Source organism: Nelumbo nucifera, chromosome 4 (assembly GCF_055504915.1).
Source record: "Nelumbo nucifera cultivar China Antique chromosome 4, China Antique-T2T, whole genome shotgun sequence".
Classification (NCBI taxonomy): domain Eukaryota; kingdom Viridiplantae; phylum Streptophyta; class Magnoliopsida; order Proteales; family Nelumbonaceae; genus Nelumbo; species Nelumbo nucifera.
Window position 1 is genome coordinate 53,994,422 of NC_142652.1, and position 23,925 is coordinate 54,018,346.

The 23,925-nt window shown below is 45.4% G+C and overlaps 10 non-coding genes and 23 pseudogenes across 10 annotated transcripts; all 33 read right to left on the bottom strand.

The window, feature by feature from the left end:
- Positions 1 to 187: 187 nt before the first annotated feature.
- Positions 188 to 306, bottom strand: LOC148800436 (5S ribosomal RNA; annotated as a pseudogene).
- A 355-nt stretch (positions 307 to 661) lies between these two features.
- LOC148800437 (5S ribosomal RNA) lies at positions 662 to 780 on the bottom strand (annotated as a pseudogene).
- Positions 781 to 1,135: 355 nt separating this feature from the next.
- LOC148800438 (5S ribosomal RNA) lies at positions 1,136 to 1,254 on the bottom strand. Its single transcript, XR_016070279.1, has one exon. It is a non-coding gene; the product is annotated as a 5S ribosomal RNA (ribosomal RNA).
- Positions 1,255 to 1,608: 354 nt separating this feature from the next.
- LOC148800439 (5S ribosomal RNA) lies at positions 1,609 to 1,727 on the bottom strand (annotated as a pseudogene).
- Positions 1,728 to 2,081: 354 nt separating this feature from the next.
- On the bottom strand, positions 2,082 to 2,200 carry LOC148800440 (5S ribosomal RNA; annotated as a pseudogene).
- A 354-nt stretch (positions 2,201 to 2,554) lies between these two features.
- Positions 2,555 to 2,673, bottom strand: LOC148800441 (5S ribosomal RNA). Its single transcript, XR_016070056.1, has one exon. It is a non-coding gene; the product is annotated as a 5S ribosomal RNA (ribosomal RNA).
- Positions 2,674 to 3,028: 355 nt separating this feature from the next.
- On the bottom strand, positions 3,029 to 3,147 carry LOC148800442 (5S ribosomal RNA; annotated as a pseudogene).
- Positions 3,148 to 3,502: 355 nt separating this feature from the next.
- Positions 3,503 to 3,620, bottom strand: LOC148800443 (5S ribosomal RNA; annotated as a pseudogene).
- Positions 3,621 to 3,975: 355 nt separating this feature from the next.
- Positions 3,976 to 4,093, bottom strand: LOC148800444 (5S ribosomal RNA; annotated as a pseudogene).
- Positions 4,094 to 4,718: 625 nt separating this feature from the next.
- LOC148800445 (5S ribosomal RNA) lies at positions 4,719 to 4,837 on the bottom strand. Its single transcript, XR_016070691.1, has one exon. It is a non-coding gene; the product is annotated as a 5S ribosomal RNA (ribosomal RNA).
- Positions 4,838 to 5,190: 353 nt separating this feature from the next.
- On the bottom strand, positions 5,191 to 5,309 carry LOC148800446 (5S ribosomal RNA; annotated as a pseudogene).
- A 354-nt stretch (positions 5,310 to 5,663) lies between these two features.
- LOC148800447 (5S ribosomal RNA) lies at positions 5,664 to 5,782 on the bottom strand. Its single transcript, XR_016070058.1, has one exon. It is a non-coding gene; the product is annotated as a 5S ribosomal RNA (ribosomal RNA).
- Positions 5,783 to 6,137: 355 nt separating this feature from the next.
- Positions 6,138 to 6,256, bottom strand: LOC148800448 (5S ribosomal RNA; annotated as a pseudogene).
- A 746-nt stretch (positions 6,257 to 7,002) lies between these two features.
- Positions 7,003 to 7,120, bottom strand: LOC148800449 (5S ribosomal RNA; annotated as a pseudogene).
- Positions 7,121 to 7,475: 355 nt separating this feature from the next.
- LOC148800450 (5S ribosomal RNA) lies at positions 7,476 to 7,594 on the bottom strand. The gene has a single exon (XR_016070792.1). It is a non-coding gene; the product is annotated as a 5S ribosomal RNA (ribosomal RNA).
- Positions 7,595 to 7,949: 355 nt separating this feature from the next.
- LOC148800451 (5S ribosomal RNA) lies at positions 7,950 to 8,068 on the bottom strand (annotated as a pseudogene).
- A 355-nt stretch (positions 8,069 to 8,423) lies between these two features.
- LOC148800452 (5S ribosomal RNA) lies at positions 8,424 to 8,541 on the bottom strand (annotated as a pseudogene).
- Positions 8,542 to 8,895: 354 nt separating this feature from the next.
- On the bottom strand, positions 8,896 to 9,014 carry LOC148800453 (5S ribosomal RNA; annotated as a pseudogene).
- A 6,110-nt stretch (positions 9,015 to 15,124) lies between these two features.
- On the bottom strand, positions 15,125 to 15,243 carry LOC148800454 (5S ribosomal RNA; annotated as a pseudogene).
- Positions 15,244 to 15,586: 343 nt separating this feature from the next.
- Positions 15,587 to 15,705, bottom strand: LOC148800455 (5S ribosomal RNA; annotated as a pseudogene).
- A 354-nt stretch (positions 15,706 to 16,059) lies between these two features.
- Positions 16,060 to 16,178, bottom strand: LOC148800456 (5S ribosomal RNA; annotated as a pseudogene).
- A 355-nt stretch (positions 16,179 to 16,533) lies between these two features.
- Positions 16,534 to 16,652, bottom strand: LOC148800457 (5S ribosomal RNA; annotated as a pseudogene).
- Positions 16,653 to 17,007: 355 nt separating this feature from the next.
- On the bottom strand, positions 17,008 to 17,126 carry LOC148800458 (5S ribosomal RNA). Its single transcript, XR_016069194.1, has one exon. It is a non-coding gene; the product is annotated as a 5S ribosomal RNA (ribosomal RNA).
- Positions 17,127 to 17,480: 354 nt separating this feature from the next.
- LOC148800459 (5S ribosomal RNA) lies at positions 17,481 to 17,599 on the bottom strand (annotated as a pseudogene).
- A 355-nt stretch (positions 17,600 to 17,954) lies between these two features.
- Positions 17,955 to 18,073, bottom strand: LOC148800460 (5S ribosomal RNA). The gene has a single exon (XR_016069017.1). It is a non-coding gene; the product is annotated as a 5S ribosomal RNA (ribosomal RNA).
- Positions 18,074 to 18,428: 355 nt separating this feature from the next.
- LOC148800461 (5S ribosomal RNA) lies at positions 18,429 to 18,547 on the bottom strand. Its single transcript, XR_016070262.1, has one exon. It is a non-coding gene; the product is annotated as a 5S ribosomal RNA (ribosomal RNA).
- A 356-nt stretch (positions 18,548 to 18,903) lies between these two features.
- On the bottom strand, positions 18,904 to 19,021 carry LOC148800462 (5S ribosomal RNA; annotated as a pseudogene).
- A 355-nt stretch (positions 19,022 to 19,376) lies between these two features.
- Positions 19,377 to 19,495, bottom strand: LOC148800463 (5S ribosomal RNA; annotated as a pseudogene).
- A 352-nt stretch (positions 19,496 to 19,847) lies between these two features.
- On the bottom strand, positions 19,848 to 19,966 carry LOC148800464 (5S ribosomal RNA). Its single transcript, XR_016073010.1, has one exon. It is a non-coding gene; the product is annotated as a 5S ribosomal RNA (ribosomal RNA).
- Positions 19,967 to 20,320: 354 nt separating this feature from the next.
- Positions 20,321 to 20,439, bottom strand: LOC148800465 (5S ribosomal RNA; annotated as a pseudogene).
- Positions 20,440 to 20,794: 355 nt separating this feature from the next.
- LOC148800466 (5S ribosomal RNA) lies at positions 20,795 to 20,913 on the bottom strand (annotated as a pseudogene).
- A 355-nt stretch (positions 20,914 to 21,268) lies between these two features.
- On the bottom strand, positions 21,269 to 21,387 carry LOC148800467 (5S ribosomal RNA; annotated as a pseudogene).
- Positions 21,388 to 21,741: 354 nt separating this feature from the next.
- On the bottom strand, positions 21,742 to 21,860 carry LOC148800468 (5S ribosomal RNA). Its single transcript, XR_016072749.1, has one exon. It is a non-coding gene; the product is annotated as a 5S ribosomal RNA (ribosomal RNA).
- Positions 21,861 to 23,925: the final 2,065 nt, after the last annotated feature.

Sequence of the window (23,925 nt, forward strand, 5' to 3'; positions counted from 1 at the left end):
ATGCAAAACTATCACGGGCCCACAATGCACGACGAATGCCAAAAGCCCGGTTCTTGCACCGTTCCCATTCAGTAATGACGATCGTGCCGCAAGTGGTCCGAGTATCCGACGCGTTGTTTCCAGTTGTCTCGCCGAAACAACAAATGGAATTTGCAAATACAAATCAAAATAAAATATTAAAAAAATTGTGATGCAACACGAGGACTTCCCAGGAGGTCACCCAACCAAGTACTACTCTCGGCCAAGCACGCTTAACTTCGGACTTCTGATGGGATCCGGTGAATTAGTGCCGGTATGATCGCACCCATTTAATTCATGCTCGCTTAGATCTTTATGCACTATCTTGCTCCCCTCCATTAATTGTTTTAGACTTGAAAAAATTGTGTATGCAGCCTTCCTCCCTTGGTAACCGTGCACAAGCTCCTACGTGAGCGGAGTGTTTGCTTTTCATATCTGCCGCACCCCCGGATAAATGCAATACTATCGCGGGGCCCACGATGCACGACGAATGCCAAAAGCAGGGTTTTTGCACGGTTCCCATTCTATAATGACGATCGTGCCGCAAATGGTCCGACTATCCGACGAGTTGTTTCCAGTTGTCTCGCCGAAACAACAAATGGAATTTGCAAATACGAAATCAAAATAAAATATTAATAAAATTTAGGTGGAACACGAGGACTTCCAAAGAGGTCACCCATCCTAGTACTACTCTCGGCCAAGCACGCTTAACTTCGAAGTTCTGATGGGATCCGGTGCATTAGTGCTGGTATGATCGCACCCGTTTAATTCATGCTCGCTAAGATCTTTATGCACTATTTTGCTCCCCTCCATTAATTGTTTTAGACTTGAAAAAATTGTGTATGCCGCGTTCCACCCTTGGTAACCGTGCACAAACTCCTACGGGAGCGGAGTGTTTGCTTTCCAGATCTGCCGCACCCCCGGATAGATGCAAAACTATCGCGGGGCCCACAATGCACGACGAATGCCAAAAGCCCGGTTCTTGCACCGTTCGCATTCAGTAATGGCGATCGTGTCGCAAGTGGTCCGAGTATCCGACGCGTTGTTTCCAGTTGTCTCGCCGAAACAACAAATGGAAGTTGCAAATACGATATCAAAATAAAATATTAATAAAATTGGGGTGCAACACGAGGACTCCCCAGGAGGTCACCCATCCTAGTACTACTCTCTCCCAGGCACGATTAACTTCGGAGTTCTGATGGGATCCGGTGCATTAGTGCTGGTATGATCGCACCCATTTAATTCATGCTCGTTTAGATCTTTATGCTCTATCTTGCTCCCCTCCATTAATTGTTTTATACTTGAAAAAACTGTGTATGCCGCCTTCCTCCCTTGGTAACCGTGCACAAGCTCCTACGTGAGCGGAGTGTATGTTTTTCACATCTGCCGCACCCCCGGATAGATGCAATACTATCGCGGGGCCCACAATGCACGACGAATGCCAAAAGCCCGGTTCTTTTACCGTTCCCATTCAGTAATGGCGATCGTGCCGCAAGTGGTCCGAGTATCCGACGCGTTGTTTCCAGTTGTCTCGCCGAAACAACAAATGGAATTTGCAAATACAAATCAAAATAAAATATTAATAAAATTGGGGTGCAACACGAGGACTTTCCAGGAGGTCTCCCATCCTAGTACGACACTCGGCCAATCACACTAAACTTCGGAGTTCTGATGGGATCCGGTGCATTAGTGCTGGTATGATCGCAACCGTTTAATTCATGCTCGCTTAGATCTTTATGCACTATCTTGCTCCCCTCCATTAATTGTTTTAGACTTGAAAAAACTGTGTATGCCGCCTTCCTCCCTTGGTAACCGTGCACAAGCCCCTACATGAGCGGAGTGTTTGTTTTTCACATCTGCCGCACCCCCGGATAGCTGCAATACTATCGCGGGGCCCACAATGCACGACGAATGCCAAAAGCCCGGTTCTTGCACCGTTCTCATTCAGTAACGGCGATCGTGCCGCAAGTGGTCCGAGTATCCGACGCGTTGTTTCCAGTTGTCTCGCCGAAACAACAAAAGGAAATTGCAAATACAAATCAAAATAAAATATTAATAAAATTGGGGTGCAACACGAGGACTTTCCAGGAGGTCACCCATTCTAGTACTACACTCGGCCAAGCACGCTTAACTTCGGTGTGCTGATGGGATCCGGTGCATTAGTGCTGGTATGGTCGCACCCATTTAATTCATGCTCGCTTAGATCTTTATGCAGTATCTTGCTCCCCTCCCTTAATTGTTTTAGACATGAAAAAATTGTGTATGCATCCTTCCTCCCTTGGTAACCGTGCACAAGCTCTTACGTGAGCGGAGTGTTTGCTTTTCAGATCTGCCGCACCTCCGGATACATGCAATACTATCGTAGGGCCCACAATGCACGACGAATGCCAAAAGCACGGTTTTTGCATGGTTCCCATTCTGTAATGACGATCGTGCCGCAAGTGGTCCGAGTATCCGACGCGTTGTTTCCAGTTGTCTCGCCGAAACAACAAATGGAATTTGCAAATACAAATCAAAATAAAATATTAATAAAATTGTGATGCAACACGAGGACTTCCCAGGAGGTCACCCAACCAAGTACTACTCTCGGCCAAGCACGCTTAACTTCGGAGTTCTGATGGGATCCGGTGAATTAGTGCCGGTATGATCGCACCCATTTAATTCACGCTCGCTTAGATCTTTATGCACTATCTTGCTCCCCTCCATTAATTGTTTTAGACTTGAAAAAACTGTGTATGCAGCCTTCCTCCCTTGGTAACCGTGCACAAGCTCCTACGTGAGCGGAGTGTTTGCTTTTCATATCTGCCGCACCCCCGGATAAATGCAATACTTTCACGGGGCCCACGATGCACGACGAATGCCAAAAGCATGGTTTTTGCACGGTTCCCATTCTATAATGACGATCGTGCCGCAAATGGTCCGACTATCCGACGAGTTGTTTCCAGTTGTCTCGCCGAAACAACAAATGGAATTTGCAAATACGAAATCAAAATAAAATATTAATAAATTTTAGGTGGAACACGAGGACTTCCAAAGAGGTCACCCATCCTAGTACTACTCTCGGCCAAGCACGCTTAACTTCGAAGTTCTGATGGGATCCGGTGCATTAGTGCTGGTATGATCGCACCCGTTTAATTCATGCTCGCTAAGATCTTTATGCACTATTTTGCTCCCCTCCATTAATTGTTTTAGACTTGAAAAAATTGTGTATGCCGCGTTCAACCCTTGGTAACCGTGCACAAACTCCTACGGGAGCGGAGTGTTTGCTTTCCAGATCTGCCGCACCCCCGGATAGATGCAATACTATCGCGGGGCCCACAATGCACGACGAATGCCAAAAGCCCGGTTCTTGCACCGTTCGCATTTAGTAATGGCGATCGTGCCGCAAGTGGTCCGAGTATCCGACGCGTTGTTTCCAGTTGTCTCGCCGAAACAACAAATGGAAGTTGCAAATACGATATCAAAATAAAATATTAATAAAATTGGGGTGCAACACGAGGACTTCCCAGGAGGTCATCCTTCCTAGTACTACTATCTCCCCAGCACACTTAACTTCGGAGTCTGATGGGATCCGGTGCATTAGTGCTGGTGTGATCGCACCCGTTTAATTCATGCTCACTTAGATTTTTATGCACTATCTTGCTCCCCTCCATTTATTGTTTTAGATTTGAAAAAACTGTGTATGCAGCTTTCCTCCCTTGGTAACCGAGCACAAGCTCCTACGCGAGCGGAGTGTTTGCTTTTCAGATCTGCCGCACCCCCGGATAGATGCAATACTATCGCGGGGCCCATAATGCACGACGAATGCCGAAAGCCCGGTTCTTGCACCGTTCCCATTCAGTAATGACGATCGTGCCGCAAGTGGTCCGAGTGTCCGACGCGTTGTTTCCAGTTCTCTCGCCGATACAACAAATGGAATTTGCAAATACGAAATCAAAATAAAATATTAATAAAATTGGGGTGCAACACGAGGACTTCCCAGGAGGTCATCCTTCCTAGTACTACTCTCACTCCAGCACACTTAACTTCGGAGTCTGATGGGATCCGGTGCATTGGTGCTGGTATGATCGCACCCGTTTAATTCATGCTCGCTTAGATCTTTATGCACTATTTTGCTCCCCTCCATTTATTGTTAAAGATTTGAAAAAACTGTGTATGCAGCTTTCCTCCCTTGGTAACCGTGCACAAGCTCCTACGTGAGCGGAGTGTTTGCTTTTCAGATCTGCCGCACTCCTGGATAGATGCAATACTATCGTGGGGCCCACAATGCACGACGAATGCCGAAAACCCGGTTCTTGCACCGTTCCCATTCAGTAATGACGATCGTGCCGCAAGTGGTCCGGGTATCCGACGCGTTGTTTCCAGTTTTTTCGCCGAAACAACAAATGGTCCGTGTATCCGACCCGTTTAATTCATGCTCGTTTAGATCTTTATGCACTATCTTGCTCCCCTCCATTAATTGTTTTAGATTTGAAAAAACTGTGTATGCAGCCTTCCTCCCTTGGTAACCGTGCACAAGCTCCTATGTGAGCGGAGTGTTTGCTTTTCAGATCTGCCGGACCCCGGATAGCTGCAATACTATCACGGGGCCCACAATGCACGACGAATGCCAAAAGCCCGGTTCTTGCACCGTTCCCATTCAGTAGTGACGAGAAATGGAATTTGCAAATACGATATCGAAATAAAATATTAATAAAATTGGGGTGCAACACGAGGACTTCCGAGGAGGTCACCCATCGTAGTACTACTCTCGCCCAAGCACACTTAACTTCGGAGTTCTGATGGAATCCGGTACATTAGTGCTGGAATGATCGCACCCATTTAATTTTTGCTCGCTTAGATCTTTATGCACTATTTTGCTACCCTCCATTAATTGTTTAAACTTAAAAAACTGTGTATGCAGCACTCCTCCCTTGGTAACCGTGCACAAGCTCCCACGTGAGCGGAGTTATTGCTTTTCTGATCTACCGCACCCCCGAATAGATGCAATACTATCGCGGGACCCACAATGCACACCGAATGCCAAAATCCTGGTTCTTGCACCGTTCCCATTCAGTAATGACGATTGTCCCGCAAGTGGTCCGAGTATTCGGTGCATTGTTTCCATTTGTCTCGCCGAAACGATAAATGGAATTTGCAAATACGATATCGAAATAAAATATTATTAAAATATGGGTCCAACCCGAGGACTTCCCAAGAGGTCACCCATTCTAGTACTACTCTCGCCCAAGCACGCTTAACTTCGGAGTTCTGATGGGATCCGGTTCATTAGAGCAGGTATGATCGCACCCGTTTAATACTTGCTCGCTTAGATCTTTATGCATTATCTTGCTCCCCTCCTTTAATTGTTTTATACTTGAAAAAACTGTGTATGCCGCCTTCCTACCTGGGTAACCGTGCACAAGCTCCTACGTGAGCGGAGTGTATGTTTTTCACATATGCCGCACCCCCGGATAGATGCAATACTATCGCGGGGCCCACAATGCACGACGAATGCCAAAAGCCCGGTTCTTGCACCGTTCCCATTCAGTAATGGCGATCGTGCCGCAAGTGGTCCGAGTATCCAACGCGTTGTTTCCAGTTGTCTCGCCGAAACAACAAATGGAATTTGCAAATACAAATCAAAATAAAATATTAATAAAATTGTGATGCAACACGAGGACTTCCCAGGAGGTCACCCAACCAAGTACTACTCTCGGCCAAGCACGCTTAACTTCGGAGTTCTGATGGGATCCGGTGAATTAGTGCCGGTATGATCGCACCCATTTAATTCATGCTCGCTTAGATCTTTGTGCACTATCTTGCTCCCCTCCATTAATTGTTTTAGACTTGAAAAAACTGTGTATGCAGCCTTCCTCCCTTGGTAACCGTGCACAAGCTCCTACGTGAGCGGAGTGTTTGCTTTTCAGATCTGCCGCACCCCCGGTTAAATGCAATACTATCACGGGGCCCACGAAGCACGACGAATGCCAAAAGCACGGTTTTTGCACGGTTCCCATTCTGTAATGACGATCGTGCCGCAAATGGTCTGACTATCCGACGAGTTGTTTCCAGTTGTCTCGCCTAAACAACAAATGGAATTTGCAAATACGAAATCAAAATAAAATATTAATAAAATTTAGGTGGAACACGAGGACTTCCAAAGAGGTCACCCATCCTAGTACTACACTCGGCCAAGCACGCTTAACTTCGAAGTTCTGATGGGATCCGGTGCATTAGTGCTGGTATGATCGCACCCGTTTAATTCATGCTCGCTAAGATCTTTATGCACTATTTTGCTCCCCTCCATTAGTTGTTTTAGACTTGAAAAAACTGTGTATGCCGCGTTCCACCCTTGGTAACCGTGCACAAACTCCTACGGGAGCGGAGTGTTTGCTTTCGAGATCTGCCGCACCCCCGGATAGATGCAATACTATCGTGGGGCCCACAATGCACGACGAATGCCAAAAGCCCGGTTCTTGCACCGTTCTCATTCAGTAATGGCGATCGTGCCGCAAGTGGTCCGAGTATCCGACGCGTTGTGTCTAGTTGTCTCGCCGAAACAACAAATGGAATTTGCAAATACAAATCAAAATAAAATATTAATAAAATTGGGGTGCAACACGAGGACTTTCCAGGCGGTCACCCATCCTAGTACTACTCTCGCTTAGATCTTTATGCACTATCTTGCTCCCCTCCATTAATTGTTTTAGACTTGAAAAAACTGTGTATGACGCCTTCCTCCCTTGGTAACCGTGCACAAGCCCCTACGTGAGTGGAGTGTTTGTTTTTCACATCTGCCGCACCCCCGGATAGCTGCAATACTATCGCGAGGCCCACAATGTACACCGAATGCCAAAATCCCATTTCTTGCACCGATCCCATTCAGTAATGACGATTGTCCCGCAAGTGGTCCGAGTATCTGGCGCGTTGTTACAATTTGTCTCGCCAAAACGATAAATGGAATTTGCAAATACGATATCGAAATAAAATATTAATAAAATATGGGTGCAACAGGAGGACTTCCCAGGAGGTCACCCATTCTAGTACTATCTCGCCCGATCACGCTTAACTTCGGAGTTCTGATAGGATCTGGGGCATTAGTGCTGGTATGATCGCACCCGTTTAATTGTTGCTCGCTTAGATCTTTATGCATTATCTTGCTCCCCTCCATTAATTGTTTTAGACTTGAAAAAACTGTGTATGCCGCCTTCCTCCCAGGGTAACCGTGCACAAGCTCCTACGTGAGCGGAGTGTTTGTTTTTCACATCTGCCGCACCCCCGGATAGATGCAATACTATCGCGGGGCCCACAATGTACGACGTATGCCGAAGGCCCGGTTCTTGCACCGTTCCCATTCAGTAATGATGATCGTGCCGCAAGTGGTCCGAGTATCCGACGCGTTGTTTCCAGTTGTCTCGCCGAAACATCAAATGGAAGTTGCAAATACGATATCAAAATAAAATATTAATAAAATTGGGGTGCAACACGAGGACTTCCTAGGAGGTCACCCATCTTAATACTACTCTCACCCAAGCACGCTTAACTTCGGAGTTCTAATGGGATCCGGTTCATTAGTGCTGGTATGATCGCACCCGTTTAATTCATGCTCGCTTAGATCTTTAGGCACTATTTTGCTCCCCTCCATTAATTGTTTTAGACTTGAAAAAACTGTGTATGCCACCTTCCTCCCTTGGTAACCGTGCACAAACTCCTACGTGAGCGGAGTGTTTGTTTTTCAGATCTGCCGCACCCCCGGATAGATGCAATACTATCACGGGGCCCACAATGCACGACGAATGCCAAAAGCCCGTATCTTGCACCGTTCCCATTCAGTAATGGCGATCGTGCCGCAAGTGGTCCGAGTATCCGACGCGTTGTTTCCAGTTGTCTTGCCGAAACAACACATGGAAGTTGCAAATTTGATATCAAAATAAAATATTAATAAAATTGGGGTGCAACACGAGGACTTCCCAGGAGGTCACACATCCTAGTACTACTCTCGCCCAAGCACGCTTATCTTTGGAGTTCTGATGGGATCCGGTGCATTGGTGCTGGTATGATCGCAACTGTTTAATTCATGCTCGCTTAGATCTTTATGCACTATCTTCCTCCCCTCCATTAATTGTTTTAGACTTGAAAAAACTGTGTATGCCGCCTTCCTCCCTTGGTAACCGTGCACAAGCCCCCACGTGAGCGGAGTGTTTGTTTTTGACATCTGCCGCACCCCCGGATAGCTGCAACACTATCGCGGGGCCCACAATGCACGACGAATGCCGAAAGCCCGGTTCTTGCACCGTTTCCTTTCAGTAATGACGATCGTGCCGCAAGTGGTCCGAGTATCCGACGCGTTGTTTCCAGTTGTCTCGCCGAAACAACAAATGGAATTTGCAAATACGAATTCAAAATAAAATATTAATAAAATTGGGGTGCAACACGAGGACTTCCCAGGAGGTCATCCTTCCTAGTACTACTCTCGCCCTAGCACACTTAACTTCGGAGTCTGATGGGATCTGGTGCATTAGTGCTGGTATGATCGCACCCGTTTAATTCATGCTCGCTTAGATCTTTATGCACTATCTTGCTCCCCTCCATTTAGTGTTTTAGATTTGAAAAAACTGTGTATGCAATTTTCCTCCCTTGGTAACTGTGCACAAGCTCCTACGTGAGCGGAGTGTTTGCTTTTCAGATCTGCCACACCCCCGGAGAGATGCAATACTATCGCGCGGCCCACAATGCACGACGAATGCCGAAAGCCCGGTTCTTGCACCGTTCCCATTCAGTAATGACGATCGTGCCGCAAGTGGTCCGAGTATCCGACGCGTTGTTTCCAGTTGTCTCGCCGAAACAACAAATGGAATTTGCAAATACAAATCAAAATAAAATATTAAAAAAATTGGGTTGCAACACGAGGACTTCCAAGGACTACACCCATCCTAATACTACTCTCGCCCAAACACACTTAACTTCGGAGTTCTGATGGGTTCCGGTGCATTAGTGCTGGTATGATCGCACCCGTTTAATTCATGCTCGCTTAGATCTTTATGCACTATCTTGCTCCCCTCCATTTATTGTTTTAGATTTGAAAAAACTGCGTATGCAGCTTTCCGCCCTTGGTAACCGTGCACAAACTCCTACGTGAGCGGAGTGTTTTTTTTTCAGATCTGCCGCACCCCCGGATAGATGCAATACTATCACGGGGCCCACAATGCATGACGAATGCCGAAAGTCCGGTTCTTGCACCGTTCCCATTCAGTAATGACGATCGTCCTACAAGTGGTCCGAGTATCCAACGCGTTGTTTCCAGTTGTCTCGCCGAAACAACAAATGAAATTTGCAAATACAAATCAAAATTAAATATTAATAAAATTGGGGTGCAACACGAGGACTTCCCAGGAGGTCACCCATCCTAGTACTACTCTCGGCCAAGCAAGGTTTCCTCATAATCGATGCCCTGTTTCTGAGTGTACCCTTTCGCCACCAGACGAGCCTCGAAGGTCTCAACTTTACCATAGGGGCCCTTCTTCCTCTTGTAAATCCATTTGCAACCGATTGCCTTTTACCCCGGAGGGCGGATCTACTAGAGTCCATACTCCATTGGTCTCCATTGAGTCCATCTCTGCCCTCATGGCCTCCACCCACTTCTGGGAATCTATTTCCAACATAGCTTCCGCGTAAGTCACGGGATCCTCCTCACTAGTCAAGGTTTCCACCAGGTAACTATCCTGGTCATAACCATAACGGACTGGTGGCCTAGATGCCCGAGTGGATCTTCTAAGTTGGTCACTACTTGGAACTTGTGGGACATCTCCCACTGCTCCTGAGCTCTCCTCATCAAGAACAACTTCCTGACGATGGGTGTCCAGGATATAGTCGGTTTCCAAGAATTGCGCATTTCGACTGCAAAACACTTTCTGCTCACTTGGGTCATAGAAAATGTAACCTACAGAGCCTTTTGGGTAGCCTACAAATAGGCAACGGCTGGTCTTAGATTCCAACTTGTCTGCACTCGTTCTTTTAACGTGTGCTGGACAACCCAAAATCTTCAAGTGTCTGACACTTGGTTTCTTTCCGGTCCAAAGTTCATATGGAGTATTCGGAACCGATTTGGTTGGAACCCGATTCAGCACGTAAATCGCAGTCTCTAATGCGTAACCCCAAAAGGATGTGGGTAACTCTGAGTGTATGAGAAGCGATTGGACCATATCTAATAAGGTCCTATTCCTCTTCTCTGAAACACCGTTAAGTTGTGGTGTAGCAGGAGGAGCTAATTGTGATACTATCCCATTGTCCTTTAAGTAGTCCCTGAATTCGTCAGAGAGATATTCGCCACCTCGATCGGATCGAAGGGCTTTAATTTCTCTCCCTAACTGTTTCTCGACCTCTTGTCTAAACTCTTTGAACTTTTAAAAGGATTCAGACTTGTGTCTCATTAGGTACACGTAACCATATCGTGAGAAATCATCTGTGAAGGTGATGAAATACACGTGTTGATTTCGTGTCATAACACTCAGGGGACCACATACATCAGTATGTATTAGGTCAAGTGTGCCTGTACATCTTTCAGGCTTACCGTCAAATGGCCATTTCGTCATCTTGCCTTGTGATTCGGTCAACACCGATGTGGCCAAGTCGGTAATGCCACAGACACGTGGGATTAACTGTATCACGGGCTCTCTTCTTGGGGTTTTCAACCGACGTAGTTTCGGTTATGTTAGTTTCTGGAGAAGGATGTAGAACATAGAGACCGTTCTCCAGTTCCCCGTATGCGATGAATCTGTTGTTTCTTTTAATAGTAATCGTATTACTAAAGAAGACAGAATAACCATCTGCACACAGTTTTGAGACAGAAATCAAATTTCTTCTTAAATTTTGTACATAAAGACAATCTTTTAGTACAATTTTTCCTTCTCTAAAATATAATTCCACGGTTCCTATGGCCGCGGCTGCAACAGTTGCAGTAGTCCCCAAGTAGAGTGTGACTTCTCCTTCATTCAGCCTTCTGCTTACCTTGAACCCCTGCAGTGAGTTACACGCATGAGTTGAAGCCCCGGAGTCAATACACCAGGACGCAGAAGCTACCAATAAATTGGTTTCTATAACACAAGTTTCGAAGTTACCTTTCTTGGATTCCAGGTAGGCAGGACAATTCCTTTTCCAGTGGCCGGTCTTCTTGCAGAAGTGACAGGCATCCGATGCTTTGTCTTTCTTCTGCTTCTTGCTTTTAGTGGCTTTCTTTTGAGGCTTCTTTGCCTTCCTCTTTCTCTTGCCTGTCTTGCCAGTTTCAACAAGCATGGCTACAGGCTCATCCTTTTTAATCAGTTCTTCAGCTCTTTGCAACATATTGCTGAGCTCTTGTAAGCTGACATTCAGCTTGTTCATGTTATAGTTCATGATGAACGGATTAAAGGGAGGAGGCAAAGAGTTAAGGATAGCATCTATCTGGGTTGCAAGGTCCAGCCCGGATCCAAGAGCCTCCAGTTCATTGATGTATCCCATCATCCGAAGACAATGGTCGTGGACTTGTTGGCCCTTGGACATTTGTGTGGTCATGAACTGTTTCAAGACCTTTTGTCGAGTAGAACGATTCTGCTCTTCATACATCGTCCTGAGACTGTCCAATATGTCCTTGGCAAGTTCGATCTGATCGAACTGCCTCGGTATCGGATTGTCCAGCGAGGAAATGATGTAACACCAGGCAAGGGAGCTTTTCTCCTCCCATTCTTGATAGTCTCTCCTTCGAGCCTCAGAAGCCCTATCTCCCGGACGCTCCGGGGCAGGATTCTTTGCCACTTTGTCAAGTTTTTCAGAAGCAAGGACCAGCATAAGGTTCCTATACCAGTCAGCATAGTTTGGGCCTTTCAACTTGTTATCATCAAGTAGCTTAGCAAAACATCCGTTTGCCATTTTCTGATAAAAGAGCAAACATCAGTCCATGACCTAATTTGATTCATGTTCATTTCATAGATATGGATTTTAATCTACGATCCATTTCCATTTATTCATCTCTGAGATTTCTCTCCTTTCTCAGTGACGGAGACTACGGGTTGTCTCTGGAAATGTGGGAAATCACATAGGGTGCATGAAGCCAACTGTTTCAGCTGCATAACCCCATCACCTTTCTGTGAAGGATCATATCCACTCATCATATGAGTTTTCCCTTTAGCCTCTGTCAGACAAGGTTCAGAGCCATTTTCAGGTAAACCTTTCTGTCCAGTGAGTGCTTACCCATCATATTCGTGAACGCCAAGGTACCGTGAGAGAGTTCCCATTTTCTGGTGAAGCCCCTCCCACATCGGTCTATGACGCCCCTATCATCTTATGAAACACTTAGACAAGCCCAACAGCAAATGGATAGCCCATTTTCTGGTGCGTTTCCTCATTACTGAAGGACCCATCCTTGTGCTAATGATGGAAGGCCTTTAGAGAGTTCATCATATGAATCTCCCTATCACATGCACTCATATTATCAGGAGGGAACTGATAATTACGCCCTAGTTTTATCTTTAGGTCAAACCAAAGTGGCTCCCACTGACTTTCATAAAGCCAGATTTTGGTGGGCCTAAATCGGCTAGGGTTCCGCACGAGGCCTCATGATGAGGTGTTGGGCCCACCACTAAGGGAGGTCATCCAATGACCAAAAGGGACACCATGGCAATGATGTGCATTCAGCCATGGTGTACGAAAGAGCCACTGTCAATTGAGCATGGGCCAAGTACTTATGGCCCATGTACGTAGCACATCACACATCCATACATCACATGCAGGGATAAATTGATCCAATCAATTAATTATCTGTAAAGCCCATTTTAAATCCATAATATTAACCATTAACATTATCTAGGTATATGGGCCGAACGGTTCAACCCATATAGCTTTAAGGGTTAACTGGGCTTTTAGCAGTTTTAATTGTTTAAAACTAGGCCTTTACAGGTTGGGCCGAATTAACCATTCAATTAAATATCAATCCTTAGGCCCATTAGTGGGAAAATTAGGGCTGACTTTCAGCCTTGATTAAACCCTAGATTCGGTCCAAATAGTTTGAACCAATCTTGGTTCGAATGGGTCTAGGGTTTGATTTTTAATTAAATCTTTAATTCAAGAAAATAATCTAAAATTAATTACTGATAAAAGAAAAGCAACAATCAGTAAATCAGGGCTGTTCGTACAATCCATCCTGCAAAACAGAGGTTAGATCACAGAATGCAGTTTCATAAACTGCAAATCGCAGATAGCGATTCTCCCATCTGCGAAAACTTCTTCTCTGCGATTTCTCCCTTTCTGTGCCGCCATCTTCGATCCAAAATAAAATAAAATAGAAATTCTATTTCTATTAATTATTACATCAGATCGAATGCCTATACATTGAGTCTAAAAATAAAAAAAATTATTTACAGACCAAATGTAATAAATAAATCAGGAAACTGCAAATCTTGCAGGTTCCCTGTGCAAACAAAGATTTCGATCTCCACTTGTACGAACAGCCCATAAATCAAGAAAATCATAAAGAACAATTCTAAATAACAATCAGATTTATAAAATTAATTTCAGATTATTCGCCCATTAATTTTGGGAACAAAATTTCCCAAAACCCATATCTGCGCAAATCGGGTAGAACACCTTCTGCCCATTTGCGCAGGTTCAGATCTGAAACAAATTGGTTCAAGATTTGAACCATGGCTCTGATACCACTGAAGGGATGAGAGATCCATCCTATGGACGCCCAAAGATTGCGGAATAAGGGGCGAATTTCAAAAATTTTATCTCTCCCTTCAACTGGGAATCGTATTCCCCATTTAGAAAATCATATTTTCAAGGATCAATCTTGAACCATAAACTGAACCAGATCTGAACCAAAAGGAGTGGGAGAGGATTATACCTGATACGGAGAAATACTATCTCCCAATGGAGGTGTTCACGCCCAAGGAATGATCCAAAATCTGCTCCCACTGAAGATGGCGCAGTGCAGGGTGGAGCAGAATCAGCAACGTTCTTCAAAAGAACTTGATCCTTCGTAAGGATCAACTGGACGACTTGAGTACAGCTCCAACCAATCTTTTCACAAAAGATTGAAATCAAGATCCAATCTTGATTACTCCCAAGAACTGGAGATCGAACTGAAGGAATGGCAATGGCAGGAAGGTGGCGGCAGGAGAGAATTCGCAGTATGCAGGAAATCTCTCAATCTCTCTTTCTTTAAGAGAAAAATGTTGTTGATGATGTTGTGTAATAGGCTGCCGCCCCCTTCCCCTTTTATAATCTCAAAAGGGATCAGCTCCTAATCAGATTAGGAGCTGCTAATCCAAATCATATTTGGGTTAGAAGTCCCTTAGTGATAAGGGATAACCCTTATCTTATCTGCAGATAAGATCAGCTGTCTCCTAATCTAATTAGGAGGTTTCCAGATCTAAATCTTATTTAGATCATGGACTCTCTGAGTGGATAGGGTCTAAGCCCAATCCTTTTAGCTGACCCACTTCAGAATTCGCCCCCTTTAAATGACTGATCAAATCAGCCCAGTTCGAAATGGGCTTAAGGCCCATTAAGGTTATGTACTCAAAAAACCTTCCAAATTGCTGCCCAGTTGGGCTTCCTTGTATGGCGTGGGACCCAAGCATTGATCTACACATCAGCCACATGGGTTCAGCCCAGCCTTTGTTACAAGGCCTGGCCGAATGCACTGCTGAAGACAGTGTACCCCCTGAAACCCATCAAATGAGCTCTATGGGCCCAACACTTACACTAAGTGGTCCCTGGGCCAAGCCACCTTGTAACACCTAGGGACTGTGGGCAGATGCAAGATTAGCCCATCAGGCATTATCCTCAATGGTCTTACACTTAACCACTCAGCCCATAATGATCATGCACTGCCCGACAAGAGAGGACCTCTCCCTCGGCTGCAAGGAACAGTGTTGCACTCTCCACTTATATGGATCCCGGGAATTAAAACCTTCTTGCAAACAATTTAGAAACCATACATATATACTTTTATATCTTATATAAAATATATTTTGCAAAACAAATCTCAACGGTTGAAATCTGCTGCCGGCAGTCTTGGTTTCCATACATATATACATTATCTTGCTCCCCTCCATTAATTGTTTTAGACTTGAAAAAACTGTGTATTGGGGTGCAACACGAGGACTTCCCAAGAGGTCACCCATCCTAGTACTACTCTCGCCCAAGCACGCTTAATTTCGAAGTTCTGATGGGATCTGGTACATTAGTGCTGGAATGATTGCACCGATTTAATTTTTGCTCGCTTAGATCTTTATGCACTATTTTGCTCCCCTCCATTAATTGTTTTAGACTTGAAAAACTGTGTATGCAGCGCTCCTCCCTTGGTAACCGTGCACAAGCTCTCACGTGAGCGGAGTTATTGTTTTTCAGATCTGCCGCACCCCCGAATTGATGCAATACTATCACGGGACCCACAAAGCGCACTGAATGCCAAAATCCCGATTCTTGCACCATTCCCATTCAGTAATCACGATCGTCCCGCAAGTGGTGCGAGAATCCGACGCGTTGTTTCCATTTGTCTCGCCGAAATGACAAATGGAATTTGCAAATACGATATCAAAATAAAATATGGGTGCAACACGAGGACTTCCCAGGAGGTCACCCATCCTAATAGTACTATCGCCCAAGCACGCTTAACATCGGAGTTCTGATGGGATCCGGTGCATTAGTGCTGGTATGATCGCACCCGTTTAATTCTTGCTCGCTTAGATTTTATGCACTATCTTGCTCCCCTCCATTAATTGTTTTAGAGTTGAAAAAATTGTGTATACAACCTTCCTCCCTTGGTAACCGTGCACAAGCTCCTACGTGAGCGGAGTTATTGCTTTTCAGATCTGCCGCACCCCCGGATAGATGCAATACTATCGTGGGGCCCACAATGCACGACGAATGCCAAAATCCCGATTCTTGCATGGTTCCCATTCAGTAATGACGATCGTGCCGCAAATGGTCCGAGTAACCGGCACGTTGTTTGCGGTTGTCTCACTGAAACGACAAATGAAATTTGCAAATACGATATCGAAATAAAATTTTAATAAAATTAGGGTGCAACAGGAGGACTTCCGAGGAGGTCACCCATCCTAGTACTACTCTCGCCCAAACACGCTTAACTTTGGAGTTTTTATGGGATCCGGTGCATTAGTGCTGGTATGATCGCACCCGTTTAATTCTTTCTCGCTTAGATCTTTATGCATTATCTTGCTCCCCTCCATTAATTGCTATAGACTTGAAAAAACTGTGTATGCAGCCTTCCTCCCTTGGTAACTGTGCACAACCTCCTACGTGAGCATAGTTATTGTTTTTCAGATCTACTGCACCCCCGGATAGATGCAATACTATCGCGGGGCCCACAATGCACGACGAATGCCAAAAGCCCGGTTCTTGCACGGTTCCCATTCAATAATGACGATCGTGCCACAAATGGTCCGAGTATCCGGCGTGTTGTTTGCGGTTGTCTTGCCGAAACGACAAATGGAATTTGCAAATACGATATCGAAATAAAATATTAATAAAATTGGGGTGCAACACGAGGACTTCCCAGGAGGTCACCCATCCTAGTACTACTCTCGCCCAAGCACGCTTAACTTCGGAGTTCTGATGGAATCTGGTACATTAGTGCTGGAAGGATCGCACCGATTTAATTTTTGCTCGCTTAGATATTTATGCACTATTTTGCTCCCCTCCATTAATTGTTTTAGACTTGAAAAAACTGTGTATGCAGCCTTCCTCCCTTGGTAACCGTGTACAAGCTCCTACGTGAGTGGAGTTATTGCTTTTCAGATCTGCCGCACCCCCGGATAGATGTTGTATTATCGCGGGGCCCACAATGCACGACGAATGCCAAAAGCCCGGTTCTTGCACGGTTCCCATTCAGTAATGACGATCGTGCTGCAAATGGTCCGAGTAACAGGCACGTTGTTTGCGGTTCTCTCACTGAAACGACAAATGGAATTTGAAAATACGATATCGAAATAAAATTTTAATAAAATTAGGGTGCAACACGAGGACTTCCCAGGAGGTCACCCATCCTAGTACTACTCTCGCCCAAACAAGCTTAACTTTGGAGTTCTGATGGGATCCGGTGCATTAGTGCTGGTATGATCGCACCCGTTTAATTCTTGCTCGCTTAGATCTGTATGCACTATCTTTCTCCCCTCCATTAATAGTTTTAGACTTGAAAAAACAGTGTATGCCGCCTTCCTCCCTTGGTAACCGTGCACAAGCTCCTACGTGAGCGGAGTGTTTGTTTTTCACATCTACCCCACCCCCGGATAGATGCAATACTATCGCGGGGCCCACAATGCACGACGAATGCCAAAAGCCCGGTTCTTGCACCGTTCCCATTCAGTAATGACGATCATGCCGCAAGTGGTCCGAGTATCCGACGCGTTGTTTCCAGTTGTCTCGCCGAAACAACAAATGGAATTTGCAAATACAAATGAAAATAAAATATTAATAAAATTGGGGTGCAACACGAAGACTTCCCAGGAGGTCACCCATCCTAGTACTATTCTCACCCAAGCACGCTTAACTTCGGAGTTCTGATGGGATCCGATGCAGTAGTGCTGATATGATCGCACCTGTTTAACTCATGCTCGCTTAGATCTTTATGCACTATTTTGCTCCCCTCCATTAATTGTTTTAGACATGAAAAAAGTGTGTATGCCGCCTTCCTCCCTTGGTAACCGTGCACAAGCTCCCACGTGAGCGGAGTGTTTGTTTTTCAGATTTGCCGCACCCCCGGATAGATGCAATACTATCGCGGGGCCCACAATGCACGACGAATGCCAGAAGCCCGGTTCTTGCATCGTTCCCATTCAGTAATGACGATCGTGCCGCAAGTGGTCCGAGTATCCGACGCGTTGTTTCCAGTTGTCTCGCCGAAACAACAAATGGAAGTTGCAAATACGATATCAAAATAAAATATTAATAAAATTGGGGTGCAACACGAGGATTTCCCAAGAGGTCACCCATCCTAGTACAACTCTCGCCCAAGCACGCTTAACTTCGGAGTTCTGATGGGCTCCGGTGCATTAGTGCTGGTATGATCGCACCAGTTTAATTCTTGCTCGTTTAGATCTTTATGCATTATCTTGCTCCCCTCCATTAATTGTTTTAGAGTTGAAAAAACTGTGTATGCAGCCTTCCTCCCTTGGTAACCGTGCACAAGCTCCTACGTGAGCGGAGTTATTGCTTTTCAAATCTGCCGCACCCCCGGATAGATGTAATATTATCGCGGGGCCCACCATGCAGGACGAATGCCAAAAGCACGGTTCTTGCACCGTTCCCATTCAGTAATGGCGATCGTGCCGCAAGTGGTCTGAGTAACCGGCGCGTTGTTTGCGGTTGTCTCGCAGAAACGACAAATGGAATTTGCAAATACGATTTCGAAATAAGATTTTAATAAAATTAGGGTGCAACACGAGGATTTCACAGGAGGTCACCCATCCTAGTACTACTCTCGCCCAAGCTCGCTTAACTTCGAAGTTCTGTTGGGATCCGGTGCATTAGTGCTGGTATGATCGCACCCGTTTTATTCTTGCTCGCTTAGATCCTTATGCATTATCTTGCTCCCCTCCATTAATTGTTTTAGACTTGAAAAAACTTTGTATGCAGCCTTCCTCCCTTGGTAACCGTGCCCAACCTCCTACGTTAGCGGAGTTATTGCTTTTCAGATCTGCCGCACCCTCGGATAGATGCAATACTATCGCGGGGCCCACAATGCACGACGAATGCCAAATGCCCGTTTCTTGCACGGTTCCCATTCAGTAATGACGACCGTGCCGCAAATGGTCCGAGTATCCGGCGCATTGTTTCTAGTTGTCTCGCCGAAACGACAAATGGAATTTGCAAATACGATATCAAAAATGAAATATTAATAAAATTGGGGTGCAACACGTGGACTTCCCAGGAGGTCACGCATCCGAAACTACTCTCGCCCAATCACGCTTAACTTCGGAGTTCTGATGGGATCCGGTGCATTAGTGCTGGTATGATCGCACCCGTTTAATTCTTGCACGTTTAGATCTTTATGCATTATCTTGCTCCCCTCCATTAATTGTTTTAGACTTGAAAAAACTGTGTATGCAGCTTTCCTCACTTGGTAACCGTGAACAAGCTCCTACGTGAGCGGAGTTATTGCTTTTCATATCTGCCGCACCCCCGGATAGATGTAATATTATCGCGGAGCCCACAATGCACGACGAATGCCAAAAGCCCGGTTCTTGCGCCGTTCACATTCAGTAATGACGATCGTGCCGCAAGTGGACCAAGTATCGGACGCGTTGTTTCCAGTTGTCCTGCCGAAACAACAAATGGAATTTGCAAATACGAAATCAAAATAAAATATTAATAAAATTAGGCTGCAACACGAGAACTACCCTGGCGGTCACCCATCCTAGTACTACTCTCGCTGAAGCACGCTTAACTTCGGAGTTCTGATGGGATACGGTGCATTAGTGCTGGTATGATCACAACCGTTTAATTCATACTCTTTTAGATCTTTATGCACTATCTTCCCCCCCTCCATTTGTTTTAGAGTTGAAAAAACTATTCATACAGCCTTCCTCCCTTGGTAACCGTGCACAAGCTCCCACGTGAGCGGAGTTATTGCTTTTCAGATCTGCCGCACCCTCGGATAGATGCAATACTATCGCGGGGCCCACAATGCACGACGAATGCCAAAAGCCCGGTTCTTGCACCGTTCCCATTCAGAAATGACGATTGTGCCGCAAGTGGTCCGAGTATCCGACGCGTTGTTTCCAGTGGTCTCGCCGAAGCAACAAATGGAATTTGCAAATACGAAATCAAAATAAAATATCAATAAAATTGGGGTGCAACACAAGGACTTCCCAGGAGGTCACCCATTCTAGTACTACTCTCGCCCAAGCACGCTTAACTTCGGAGTTCTGATGGGATCCGGAGCATTAGTGCTGGTATGATCGCACCCGTTTAATTCATGCTCGCTTAGATCTTTATGCACTATCTTGCTCCCCTCCATTAATTGTTTTAGACTTGAAAAAATTGTGTATGCAGCCTTCCTCCCTTGGTAACCGTGCACAAGCTCCTACGTGAGCGGAGTGTTTGCTTTTCAGATCTGCCGCACCCCCTGATAGATGCAATATATCGCGGGGCCCACAATTTACGACGAATGCCAAAAGCCCTGTTCTTGCACGGTTCCCATTCAGTAATGACGATCGTGCCGCAAATGGTCCGTGTATCCGGCGCGTTGTTTGCGTTTGTCTCGCCGAAACGACAAATGGAATTTGCAAATACGATATCGAAATAAAATATTAATAAAATTGAGTTGCAACACGAGGACTTCCCAGGAGGTCACCCATCCTACTACTACTCTCGCCCAAGCGCGCTTAACTTCGGAGTTCTGATGGGATCCGGTATATTAGTGCTGGAATGATCGCACCCATTTAATATTTGCTCGCTTAGATCTTTATGCATTATCTTGCTCCCCTCGATTAATTGTTTTAGACTTGAAAAAACTGTGTATTCCGCTTTCCTACCTTGGTAACCGTGCACAAGCTCCTACGTGAGCGGAGTTATTGCTTTTCTGATCTGCCGCACCCCCGGATAGATGTAATATTATCGCGGGGCCCACAATGCACGACGAATGCCAAAAGCCCGGTTCTTGCACCGTTCACATTCAGTAATGACGATCGTGCCGCAAGTGGTCCGAGTATACGACGCGTTGTTTCCAGTTGTCCTGCCGAAACAACAAATGGAATTTGCAAATACGAAATCAAAATAAAATATTAATAAAATTGGGGTGCAACACGAGGACTTTCCAGGAGGTCACCCATCCTATTACTACTCTAGCCCAAGCACGCTTAATTTCGATGTTCTGATGGGATATGGTGCATTAGTGCTGGTATGATCGCAACCATTTAATTCATGCTCGCTTAGATCTTTATGCACTATCTTGCTCCCCTCCGTTAATTGTTTTAGAGTTGAAAAAACTGTGTATACAGCCTTCCTCCCTTGGTAACCGTGCACAAGCTCCTACGTGAGCGGAGTGTTTGCTTTTCAGATCTGCCGCACCCCCGGATAGATGCAATACTATCGCGGGGCCCACAATGCACGATGAATGCCAAAAGCCCGGTTCTTGCAGGGTTCCCATTCAGTAATGACGATCGTGCCGCAAATGGTCCGAGTATTCGGCGCATTGTTTGCGTTTGTCTCGCCGAAACGACAAATGGAATTTGCAAATACGATATCGAAATAAAATATTAATAAAATTGGGGTTTAACACGAGGACTTCCCCGGAGGTCACCCATCCTATTACTACTCTCGCCCAAGCACCCTAAACTTCGGAGTTCTGATGGGATCCGGTACATTAATGCTGGAATGATCGCACCCATTTAATTTTTGCTCGCTTAGATCTTTATGCACTATTTTGCTCCCCTCCATTAATTGTTTTAGACTTGAAAAACTGTGTATGCAGCGCTCCTCCCTTGGTAACCGTGCACAAGCTCCCTCGTGAGCGGAGTTATTGCTTTTCAGATCTGCCGCACCCCCGAGTAGATGCAATACTATCGCGGGACCCACAATGCACACCGAATGCCAAAATCCCGGTTCTTGCACCGTTCCCATTCAGTAATGACGATTGTCCCGCAAGTGGTGCGAGTATCCGGTGCGTTGTTTCCATTTGTCTCGCTGAAACGATTAATGGAATTTGCAAATACGATATCGAAATAAAATATTAATAAAATATGGGTGCAACACGAGGACTTCCCAGGAGGTCACCCTTCCTAGTACTACTCTCGCCCAAGCACGCTTAACTTCGGAGTTCTGATGGGATCCGGTGCATTTGTGCTGGTATGATCGCACCCGTTTAATTTTTGCTCGCTTAGATCTTTATGCATTATGTTGCTCCCCTCCATTAATTGTTTTAGACTTGAAAAAACTGTGTATGCAGCTTTCCTCCCTTGGTAACCGTGCACAAGCTCCTACGTGAGCGGTGAAGGGATGAGAGATCCATCCTATGGACGCCCAAAGATTGCGGAATAAGGGGCGAATTTCAAAAATTTTATCTCTCCCTTCAACTGGGAATCGTATTCCCTATTTAGAAAATCATATTTTCTGGGATCAATCTTGAACCATAAACTGAACCAGATCTGAACCAAAAGGAGTGGGAGAGGATAATACCTGATACGGAGAAATACTATCTCCCAATGGAGGTGTTCACGCCCAAGGAAAGATCCAAAATCAGCTCCCAGTAAAGATGGCGCAGTGAAGGATGGAGCAGAATCAGCAATGTTCTTCAAAAGAACTTGACCCTTCGCAAAAATCAACTGGACGGCTTGTGAGTACAGCTCCAATCAATTTTTTCCCAAAAGATTGAAATCCAGATCCAATCTTGATTGCTCCCAAGAACTGGAGATCGAACTGAAGGAATGGCAATGGCAGGAAGGTGGCGGCAGAAGAGAATTCGCAGTATGCAGGAAATCTCTTAATCTCTCTTTCTTAAAGAGAATATTGCTATTGATCTTATTGTGTTCTTCATGGCTGCCGCCCCCTTCCCTTTTATAATCTTAAAGGGATCAGCTCTTAATCAGATTAGGAGTTGCTAATCCAAATCATATTTGGGTTAGAAGTCCCTTGGTGATAAGGGATAATCCTTATCTTATCTGCAGATCAGATCAGTTGTTTCCTAATCTAATTAGGAGGTTTCCAGATCTAAATCTTATTTAGATCTTGGACTCTCTGAGTGGATAGGGTCTAAGCCCAATTCTTTTAGCTGACCCACTTCAGAATTCGCCCCCTTTAAATGACTGATCAAATCAGCCCAGTTCGAAATGGGCTTAAGGCCCATTAAGGTTATGTACTCAAAAAACCTTCCAAATTGCTGCCCAGTTGGGCTTCCTTGTATGGCGTGGGACCCAAGCATTGATCTACACATCAGCCACATGGGTTCAGCCCATCCTTTGTTACAAGGCCTGGCCGAATGCACTGCTGAAGACAGTGTACCCCCTGAAACCCATCAAATGAGCTCTATGGGCCCAACACTTACACTAAGTGGTCCCTGGGCCAAGCCACCTTGTAACACCTAGGGACTGTGGGCAGATGCAAGATTAGCCCATCAGGCATTATCCTCAATGGTCTTACACTTAACCTCTCAGCCCATAATGATCATACACTGCCCGACAAGAGAGGACCTCTCCCTCGGCTGCAAGGAACAGTGTTGCACTCTCCACTCATATGGATCCCGGGAATTAAAACCTTCTTGCAAACATTTTAGAAACCATATATATACTTTTATATCTTATATAAAATATATTTTGCAAAACAAATCTCAACGGTTGAAATCGGCTGCCGGCAGTCTTGGTTTCCATCAGTGAGAGTGCATCCCCGATCATTACCTTTGTCCGACAAAGGGGCTGATCCTGTCACTATGATCACCCACTCAGATGAATTCTCGGACTGTCCCAACATACCCCGGTTTTGACCCCCGCTAAGGATCTCACTGAGTGGTACATCAAAGATAGCCCAATCCGACACCTAGTGCAGTATCATAATCGAGTCTAGGGGTCGGGTGTAACTTTCCAGTTTTGCCCATCAATCTCCAAGGTCTAGGGCAATACTGGAAATCTGGTCCAGTTCAAAGATTCAATTAATCTTACACTGTATGTGCCTAGGGTCTCACCCTGGCAGCTGAGACAGGCCACCCCAACCGACTTGGTGGCACCACAGTGTCAGCCTTGTCAGGATAGGTCTCCCCAGACCGACCCACCGGCTGTGAACATTCTAAACTAACACGAGTCTCATTAAGTGTCCAGTTTAAGGGTATTACACAGAAACATACCAAGGGAACATGAATCAAATATGTATCTTTATTCATTTACAATAAACTCATAAAGTACATCATTCTGATTGAAGCTAAGGGCATACAAAACT